Source organism: Electrophorus electricus, chromosome 14, assembly GCF_041902795.1.
Source record: "Electrophorus electricus isolate QZ-2024a chromosome 14, ASM4190279v1, whole genome shotgun sequence".
Taxonomy (NCBI): domain Eukaryota; kingdom Metazoa; phylum Chordata; class Actinopteri; order Gymnotiformes; family Gymnotidae; genus Electrophorus; species Electrophorus electricus.
The window spans coordinates 23,985,660-23,996,754 of record NC_137510.1 but is presented as its reverse complement, the minus strand read 5'-3'; positions in this window follow the sequence as shown (position 1 = coordinate 23,996,754).

Here is an 11,095-nt window from a genome sequence, read left to right as displayed (position 1 = left end):
AGTCATTTGATCACCATTACATATTGTAGGACTTAAACAAGGTTTCAGCTGAAGTGGTACACCATGGAATAAGTTGTGCTGGCAGTGGTTGGGCAGTATTTCAGACATCCCACCTCTCCCAGACGTTCTGGGAGTCTCCCGCATTTTAATGGGGGCTCCGTGATGCCTGCAAATTATAGAAAGCACCCCAGAAATCTTTATTTTTTTGAGAGTGAGTAAGTGAGGGAGACAAAGTGAGAGTAGAGAGAAACACACACACACACACACACACACACACACACACACACACACACACACACACACACACACACAGGGTGCATCTCAGTAAAAGACCATTGCACCAAATCATACACTCCATCAAGGACTCATACCTATTGTGAATTCATACTAATAGGCTGAGGGGCTAAAGTTTATAGCATGAATGAGTGACAGCTGAGGGAGTTACTGATAAAGCTGGCCAGTTTAAACCTTTCTGTGCTCCCTAAACCAGACATCCCACCCTGCAAAACCTCATTTCATGGAGGTAGCATTCTCCTTCATGTGCGATTTATGTTAAACTTGTTATTAACTAGATTTAACTTGTAACACAGCTGCGATGGTTTCGTTTTCTCAAGCATTTTTATGTTCATATTATCATCCATCACTGAAATACATGAATATACACCCGAATGACTGCCATAGTGAAGTGTTCTAGATATATAATTATCAGTTTCCAGTTAAGGCTTAGAAAAAAAGGTGGAGAGAAACATTAGCAATCAGTCCAAATCATTCTCCTGAAAAGTGCTTCCTTGAGGGCGTCACCAATGACAACATCAACATCAAAAGTAACAAAACTCTAAACACATTTCAAACTCTCATGCTCTATTTTGGTAAGACATGATTTACATGAATTTGGATGAATCATCCAGTTACTTTGTAACCAAGGCAATGGACGCATATGTAAACAAATGGTATCTTACAGTAACAGGAAGTAATCACACCTAGGAGCAGCTGACTAATAGTTGGGAATAACATTAAACTCAAAAAAGGTGAAAGAAACAGTGGCAGAGGAACAGGCTGCTGCGAGGAAGAGTCTGAAGAAGAGCTATGGAATTAAATTCAGGTTATACTAATTGAAAATGTCATCACCCATGGTTGGAGCATGAGAGGCAGGTGCATGGGTGCTGTCTTACATATGCTGTTTACACACACTAGCCTCTAAAATCTGAACTCCTACAGATTCTCTCAGTGACTTACAAACATTTCATGTTGGGTATTGTAGTGTGCTTGTAGTAAGACGGGTTGAGGTGGGTTGAGGCTCGGTAACATCATGACATCAGCGGTAGGTGTAGCTCAACAAAAAGAGAGAATAGATTAGGCATGACCTGGTATGAGGGTGTGTAAATTAGGGAACTATAATGTGCAAAGATGGACTCTGGCAGATCTAGCTATGGCAGCACAGCTAAAACGTTAGAGCAAGAAGGAACCACAGGCATGAGGGCACCCTGGAACATCAGCACTCCGCCACCCTCAGTCAACAAACTTAAGTGACAAAAGAGAGGTGACAGCTTCATTACATCCCAGTTTACCATAACTCTCAGTGCCCATGGACCCCCAGATCTACACCTTTACCTAATATGGGAAGCATTTAACAAAAATGCCTGACTGTACAGATAACTTTTGAGCCTAGACTTAAAAATTGAGGTGTCTGAGTCTTGAACATTTACAGGAAGGTTGTTCCATAGTATGGGAGATTTATAGGAAAAGGCTCTGCCCCCTGCAGTAGATTTTCTTAATATTGGTACTAGTAAATAGCCTGCACCTTTTGATCCAAGCAGACGTTGTAGGTATTAATGCAATAGGGGTTTGCTAAGGTGCTGTGGGGCAAGACTATTTAGTGCTTTGTAGGTCATTAGAATTATTTTATAATCAATATAACATTTTACTGGGAGCCAATGTAATGTAGCCAAGATAGGGGTAATGCAATCAAATTTTTTAGTTCTAGTAAGAATTCTGGCTGCTGCCTTTTGAACTAGCTGGAGCTTGTTTAGGCACTTAGTGCTACAGCCAGCTAGTAATGCAAGTAGTCAAATCTTGAAGTAATAAATGTATGGACTAGCTTGTCTGCATCATGTGAAGAGAGTATGTTCTCAAAAGATTATTGCAATGCTCCTGAGGTGGAGAAAGGCAGTCCTTCGAACAAGAAAATGGGATCCATAATCATGAAAGATCTTTAGCTGTTGAAGAAAATGTGATTGGGAGACCATTGAGGTTCATTAAGTCATAAGAGAGTGAGTTCCTAGATGTCTGTGGGCCTAATAGAAGCACTTCTATTTTGTCAGGACAGCAAGAGGAAGTTCTATTTTAAAGAGGAATGCTAAGACTTATTTTACTTTCTAGGTTGTGTTTAGAGCCTGGAACCAATGACTGCAAGGCGTTAGCTGAGGGGCTAGTGGGATCTCTTCAAACTTAAATTTGTAGCCTTTTATGTTTGTCCTTTTTTCTCAAGATTGTAAATAACATGGTTACATTTTACCACTTGAACAAAAGAGCACTGGCTTCACAAGAAGAAATTTGAGCAGTCCAAATGAGGCAAACTCAACCCTACATGATCAATGTCACCGAACCTCACAGTTGTATGTGAGAAGTGACATTTTGAGTTAATTTGTTTATAGCTAGCACTGAAACAGAAGTGCTTAGATCTGTTAAGTGTTTGTCCTGTTGAGGGCAGTTCTCTCATTGACACATTTTACCAAAATATTGCATGAGACTTTTTTTTTTTTTTGTGAAATAGAGATGTGTACAGAAATTCGCTGACTGAGTGAAAAAAAAAATGACAATGAAAATACTGCTACTTCCTGTTTGCAAATAGTTTTAGTGCACCCCTCACTTTATCCATGAGAAGAAGCAAATGAAACTGGCTTTGCAGATGAGGGGAGGGGAATGCCAAAGATGAAACTGGCAGAGGTTAATTAGACATGCATGTACAAGCATACTTTAACTATTTATTAAAAATATTTTCAGGTAAACTTATAAATGTAACAGTATAGTCTTTTTAAACTTTAGCAAGTCATCTGAAATGTTTTATTTGCTACCTATGAACCACCATGTGGTTTCATGTGGGAACCTTGAGCAAAGGTTTTCTATCTTGCAAAGGGAAAGCCTGCATAAACAAACTGCCATCACATGCGCATTCTTGTGTGACGAGTCATCTAAGCAGTCACTGTAGCATTGCACACTTGAGTTCCTATTTCATCAAAGTAAAACAGGGGCCTGTGTCTTTCACACTGCTTTATTTAAGTCTTTGCTGCTCCATATATGTTCAGAATGAGGCAATTCTAAAAACAGAAAACAATAGAAGATCCATTTGTGGAAAAGGAGCACTGAAAGCCACTTCTAAAACCCAAATCGGCACCATGGCCACATGAAGAAAATCATTTCAGACAAAAGTGGATACTTGATATATGTAGTTAATTATTCTGTTATTAATGCAGTTTTCATATTATAGGCACTAATATTTTGCACCTCTCCACTTTAAACTATTCCAACCTTCCATACCAACAAAAGCACAACTTGACTTTTCTGCTGCAGCAGCTTCCACATGTGAAGAGCTATTGTCCCGGTCAGTCCCTCCCAGCTTCCTTGCTCCCTGTCGTGTGTATTTTAGTTCTATTCCGTAGTTTCGTTTTCTCCAACCCTCGTTTCATTTTCCACACCTGTCCCTCCTTTCTAGTGTTGTTAAGTTCACATATTTAAACCCTGTCTTGAGGGCTGTGTGTTTGCTGTTCATTGTTTCTTAATTCCATGCGTAAATGTTTATAATGGTTATGTTCCTTTGTACTCCGTGCCTTTGTGTTTCTTAGGCCCGAGTTTTTCCTAGCGTCTTGTTACAGCCTGATTCCCCTGTTTGCCTTCGTGTGTTTGTTTTGTTATCATGTATCCACGTACTCTCGACCGTTATACCGACTCTGGTTATGGTTTTCCCCCTAATAAATCTCGCTCATCTCCGCACATGCGTCCACCTCCTTACCGCTCACAGTTACAGCTATAAACTTAAACTCAACATAAAGCTACAGCTTCTTTAGCATTGTAAGCCAGCCTTGGTACTGAGGTGTTATGGCTAGAGCATTCTTTGGCTTTTTTAAACTGAGGCTTGCATATCTAGTTGTACATGTAGCCTGTAGGGAAAAAGCAATATTCAAATAATAGTTAAAATAACATAACATTAGCTCTTCAGATTTAAGAGGTTTGTGATTACTATAGTAGGCCCTGACACAGAGTTGATAAACTAGTGAAATATGTAACCTGCCTGGAACATGCAACAGCATGAACATTATATATTAAATGATATGTAATATATACACTTATTTATTGTAAAACATATGCATGTAAACTGTATATTCAAGTAAATACATATTTTGAAATCTAAAATTATACTGATCATAATCAAGATTATTAACTTTATTAATAGAGTCAACTTTATTAAGAGTACCACAGAGAGCAACACTTCGTTGTGAGTAGTCCTTTATAGATGATTAAATCTCATTGTCTGTGACATTGTCATGAATAAATCAGAGGAAAGCCTGGATGCAATTGCAGTCAACAATCCAAGTTCAAGGGTCAGACACCAATGATCAGACCTGAACTAACCTTAACCTCAACCCAAAACCTAATCTTAACCATAAAACCAACCTTAACCTCAACCTAATCCTCACCCTGACCCTAACTATAATCTAGTTACTGAGACTGTGGTTAACAGCATATCTATAACAGTATGTTGAGTATGCCAACACTCAGTTAAGTATTATGCTTGTTACATTTTTAAATATTTATCAAGTTCACTCACATACACATACTTGGACATGCCAAATAAATAGAAAACATACAAAAACAAAGCTTGTTTACATAGTTAAAGGTCTTGATTAACCTACTGAATGTATTCAGATGCTTCTCTACTGCTACATCATTGCTATGTTACTGAGTTTATTTAATCTGAAAAAGAATACTCAAAATAAAGTATGTCACTGATCTGACAATAGAAAAACAGTGATGGCATTGGTTTCCTCGCCAAGACATGGTCAACCGAGGACAAACCGCCATAAGAGTAAGAATGAATATTACAGAAATGATCAAATTTACAGACGTAAGGATATAGGGAACAAAAAAAATGTCTTGCAGACATGTGATTGCAAGTAAGGCACGTTTTTTAAAAGCATCCATCGTGTCTCAGACACTTCCAAGAAGATACACTTTTATTTCTAACAAGAGAAAAAAAGAATAAAGCGACTGTACAGACTGCATAAAGTGCATCGGGGAAAGTAACATGTCTCAGCTGGCAAAGTCAGTCATGTAATACACAAGCTTCAATACTCACTCTACTTCAGTCATATAACACACAAGCTTCAATACTCACTCTAATTCTTGCTCTTTTTTTCCTTCTTTTCCACTGTAGCATCACAGTCAGCCTTACTGTTACTGCTACAACCACTGGACCGAACCATTAGCCAGCACGTCATAATCTAAAAACTACACACACCAAAAGAAATGCGGTAAAAAGTGTAGAGAATAAAAAGCAATTAAATCTAGACCACAGATAAATTAGAAAAACATTCAATAGAGGACACTTACTGTCGTCACTTACACTCACTTACTAGAAACTGGTTTTAATATGAATTACCAATAAAAATTGATGCTAGCACTATGATTACAAACATTCCGTACTTCTAACAAGCTCGTTGATTGGCTGGTCTTCCCAAGTTAGCTACTGTTCCTAGGGATTCTGATTCTGACTTGCCTTTGTGATTTCTGGTATCTTGGTTTACTCACTGTTTACTCACAGATAATTATGTAATCTTTTCATGCGCCACATTCTCTCCTGGTGCTCTGCCCTTACCGATGATCCAGAACACAGATGCATGTAGTCCACACATCATTCCACTGCTGTGTTCCCTCCACTGGCTTCTTGTAGTTTCCCACATCAGATTTACAATCCTGATTCCTGCAAAGCCAAAGATTGACCAGCCCACTCCTACATAAAAGCATTTGTCTTACCCCACCACATGCAAAAAAATGAGTAAAGCTGCATTTGCTCAACCAAACCATATACGACATCAAATTAATGTTCTCTTGAGCTTTTTCTTCCAGAAAAGTTTAAAATGGATCTCACTTCTATAGTTAACAGGCCAGAATTTCATACTGATACCCACACAGTACTGTGACTCATCTAGTATCACTGATGAATAAGACCAAGCGTGTATCACTCTCACACATACAAACCTCCCTTGCTCTTGTTTTCCTGGGTTGACAGCGCATCTTTCTGCAAATCTCTTTCGTTGAGCGATAGCGATGAGGACGCACATGCTGAGATTTATTTTCAGAGTCATTTAGACGATGCAGAGTCAAATTACCAACACAGAACAAATAACACAGGTTGAGCAAACAATGACAGGTTAGAACAATGACTAATAAGACCAGAAAAAAAAACACTGGGTTTAGATAACCTAAGTTTACTTAAATAAGCCAACAAAGGATAATTGAGAAACAGGTGTGAATAGTTTATAAACCAAACAAGGGGCGAGGTAGTAAAGCAAAAACAACGACAAGAGATAGAGTTGCTATGCACCACTATGGATCTAGAAGGCAGGTAGAGTTGAGAAACCAGGAAAACAAGCAAACAGAGGAACAGCTCAGTACATGACATGACAGAGGTAATACTTTGCATGTAAGTGAGTATGTAAACTGGGAGATTAAACAGGAAGCCCTAAGTAGCAGAGGGAATAGGGATCAGGTATGTCCTGAGTACTGAGGTGAACTTGACTGAATGCAACTGTGGAGAGTGGAGGTGGGCGCAGCAGTGCTGGAATGGACAGAATCAAATCCAGGACAGAGTCCCCCTCCGGTTGGGCGACTCCTGATGCCTGAGACTGGGGCCACCTGGGCCTACTTTGACCACAGGAGCCTGGATCATCAGGATGAGCTGGATGGAAGTCAGAAATCTGAGAGCGATCTAAGATGTCTTCTGCAGGCACCCAAGATTTTTCCTCAGGGTTTTTCCCACTGAGACCAGACGGTTGATTGGGCTGATCCCTGCGGACACAGGGCTGAAGAATACAGGTTTAAGCAGAGATATATGAAAAGTTGGGTTCATTCTCATGGGGGTATCTGGAGCTGATAAGACACTGGGTTGACTCATTGCAGCACTTTAAACAGCCTTATCTATCAGGGGCTGAGTTTCCTAGTAGGTAGTCCAAGCCTCATGTTTCAGATGGATAGCCAGACCCTCTGGCCAGGGTCAAGTTCATGTGTGGAAACACGATGATGACTGTCAAATTCTTGTTGCGTGTAAACTGCCCTTTGTAACTGGACGTGTGCGGATTTGAGTTATGCTGGAACCATTGTTCCAGTGCATGTATGTGTCTGTACGGGTGTCATCCCATGGGAAAAAGGCAAGTTGGAAGCCACTGAAACACACTGAAAAGGTATCATCTTAGTGAAGGAGTGGGTGAGAGATATTTTTGCATATACTACCCTAAATGCCTAAATGTCAGCTAAATGCCATAAATGTAAATGTAAATACTACCCAAGGGAGGTATTTGTGCCAATCAGCTTGCGTGACACAATATGGGAGGAGGAATCGTCACACCTATCGGTTGACTTGTTTGACTTCGCCATTGTACTGGGGATGATGGCCTGAGGAGAGATTCACATTGATGCCCAGTTTACTGCAGAATTGTCTACACCTATGAAGTGAATTGTGAGCCCTGGTCAGACACTATCTCTTTAGATAACAACAGATGCAAAAGAGGAAAGCAAATATCATGTCCACCATCTCCAAAGCTGTAGGGGATGGGATCAACACATGCAAACTCTATACTGATAAAAGGAATGAGACTAGTATCCTGCATTTTAGTAAACAATGGTGGAAATCACTTTTTTGGGGGGGGTTTTAAGCTGTTGTTCTAAGCCATGATGACATGTAAATAATAAAGTTTTGTACATAATGTATGAAAAACACAAGTTTTATTGATTGTCTTTATAGAGGTTTCACTTGCTGTGTCATGCACATGGCAAGTGGGCGAACTTCATGGAAGAAAAACCTTAAAGCCTGGTCTTTATAAGCAATAGGCAACCACAGAATGTGTGACAACCTATGGTCTTTTAGGGGATTTTTCTTAAACTAAATTCACTGAGGCACTTAAAGAGGAAATATAAACTGGTACCAAGTGTATAATGCTAAAATGATTTTATGTATGAATTAACAGTGTGATGCTTTTTAGGGTACACTACCTGCCAGAAAATACATCCCCTCATAAGGCTGGCTATGTTTGTTTTAAACTCTGTGTTAAAGCATTTTATGGTCTTGACAATATTACTGAAAGTGCACTGTGAATGGTGTTTCCACCTGCTCCCTTGCTCACCAAATGAAAACTGCTATGGCAAGTATTGGCCTTTATGTAACAGCTACAGGAATATATTTACAATTTACAGTACAGTGCTTCCATTGCCATATACAGTAAAACAAAGTTATGGAAAAATAGTTGTTACACTAAATTATTGATAATGTCATGAATTAATGAATTATTAAAGAAAACATTTGGTGGGGCCAGGCCACAGAGTTATCTAAACTATGTAAAAAAAGCCTAAATGAGTGTAATGGGTGTGTTATTTCTAGCTGTTCATATTCCAAGTCTTGCGTCTTCTCTGCTGTTTTGTATTCGTTAGTGTTTGGTGTTTGTTCTTTTTGTTACTTTTATCGTGGTTATAGCCTCTTACCTTTTTGTCATTATGTGCTTTTATTTGTTTCTCAAGATGTATTCCCAGACTTTACATGTTGGATCTATGACTCTGGACTGTTTAAATAATTACAACTCTAGATTTGCCCATAATAAATCTTGCTCATCTCTGCACGTGTCCGCCTCCTAACCACTAAACGTTAGAAAATCTAAACAAATGTGAATCCCCTGCACACAGCGGGCTGTACCATGTGACTCAGGGGGGAGGAGCCCTCCATGACAGCACCCCCTCCCATGGGATGCGGCTCCCAAAGCGTCCCAATCCAGGACAGTGAACCCCAAGCCACCGTGCACACATACACAGACACAGCACAGCAACAGCCTGGTGCCCACCTAACACAAGGCAGGCCAGGAACCACCAGCCAGGGAGACCTCTCCATAAGGAGGAGAAAAGCAGCATCCCTGCCTCTCTCGTGGCAGTCCGGTACACTCTCTGTGACGTGAAGTGTCTGTGAACACAACAGGCATGAGTACAAACAAAGAAATGCACCATTACACAAACATATAAGGCGCTGTGCTGCAGCGCCTGCTAACTCCACAGGCACTGGAAATGTGTCCTTGGCCCCAATGGACATGTGGAGGTGCACGTCCGTCCCGGTTCTGAATGTGTTACCTCCCTTAACGGTCCTCCTTTTGCCAGCCGCTCTAAGAGCGTCCCAGCAGAACTCCCCTTCTGGGGCTTTGGGTGGACCCTTCCAGTCCTCCTGGTGAGTCCGTGGAAGTGGAAGAACTCAGGTCTTCTCCACACTAGCCGGAGACCTCGCTGACTCCACCTTCCACCCTCACCGCGGTCCTTGTGGATCGCCTCGGCTGCAATAGCCCTAGGCTCCCCCCAAAAATTTCCAGGGGGTGTTCCTTTCTGTTTCTGGAGTTTCTGCAAACACCAGTCACGGTACTCTCCGTAATCTCCTAGGATCCTGGCAGCAGCTAGCAACGTGCATAAGCACCTTCCTCTGGGAAGTCCGTTTTTTGTCGAGGGTGAGGGCGTTCTGTGGTGGTTGGTCATTCTGCCCGAGTGCCGCAGGGAGCAGGGCAGGACGCCCAGACTCCCTCGACTGTGAAGGACATTTACTGACAAAACAGAGATGACAACTGTGGCACTCAACCTTTACGGTAATCATAACAATGCAGTTAACATTAGACGAAGAGCGCATACACAGTAACACGTGACTTACACAAACCAACATTAAACCCTGTGCAGATGTGTGCAATTTCGGGGGGCGTGGTTATAAACAGTACAAATGTGAATCCCCTGCACGCCGGAGGCCGTACCGCGTGACTCGTGGGGGGAGGAGCCTTCCGTGATAGTGGCCGAGAAAGGCAGCATCACATATATCTTACTTCCTGTGTTTAAAGATTAAAAGTATTGCTGGCAGGTTTGCTGGATAGAAAGCTAAAATTGCACACACAAAGAGTTTCATACCTGTATGGTACAGGTAGGGAATTTAGACTAGGTATCAACTTATATAACATCGTTTAGTTCAAGTTCAAGTTTGGTTTATTCGTCACATACATAGTCATACGCAGTATAACTCGCAGTGAGATGGTGGAGAGTGCTCTGTCCAAACTGAGGAAAAGAAAACAGGGGTGCATAGAGAAATATAGATATTCTATATATGTGAAATATATATATGCAAAGAGAAATATATATATATTCTATGTATGTACAAAATATATTAACAATGTATGTACAATATATGTATATTACGATTATATACACAATGTACAATGTATATGGTTGTGTATATATGTACACAATCTACAGAATGTACAGATCCATTTTGTAGAATAACATATTTACAGTTGTTGTGTTACAAGGTAATTGAATATATATATATATATATATATATATATATATATATATATATATATATATATATATATATATACACACACACACACACACACACACACACACACACACACACTCACACAGTTATACAGTTATGTTACATGGTGGTGGTGGTCCCCACAGTTTATCAGTTTCCCTGATTCAGGGCCTGAATGGCCTGTGGGAAGAAGCTCCTCTTCAGTCTCTCTGTCTTGGTTTTCAGGGAGTGAAAGCGCCTCCCTGACCTCAACAGAGAGATGAGTCTATTGTTGGGATGGGTGCGGTCCTTTACAATCTTCCTGGCCTTGGTCTGGCACCGCTTGTAGTAGATGGTCTGCAGGTCAGGAAGTTCCGTGTGAGTAATGCGCTCTGCTGAACGCACTACCCTTTGGAATGCTTGTCTGTCCTGCTTGGTGCTATTCCCAAACCAGACTGTGATGTTCCCCGTGAGGATGCTCTCGATAGTGCAGGTGTAGAAGTTCCGCAGTACCTT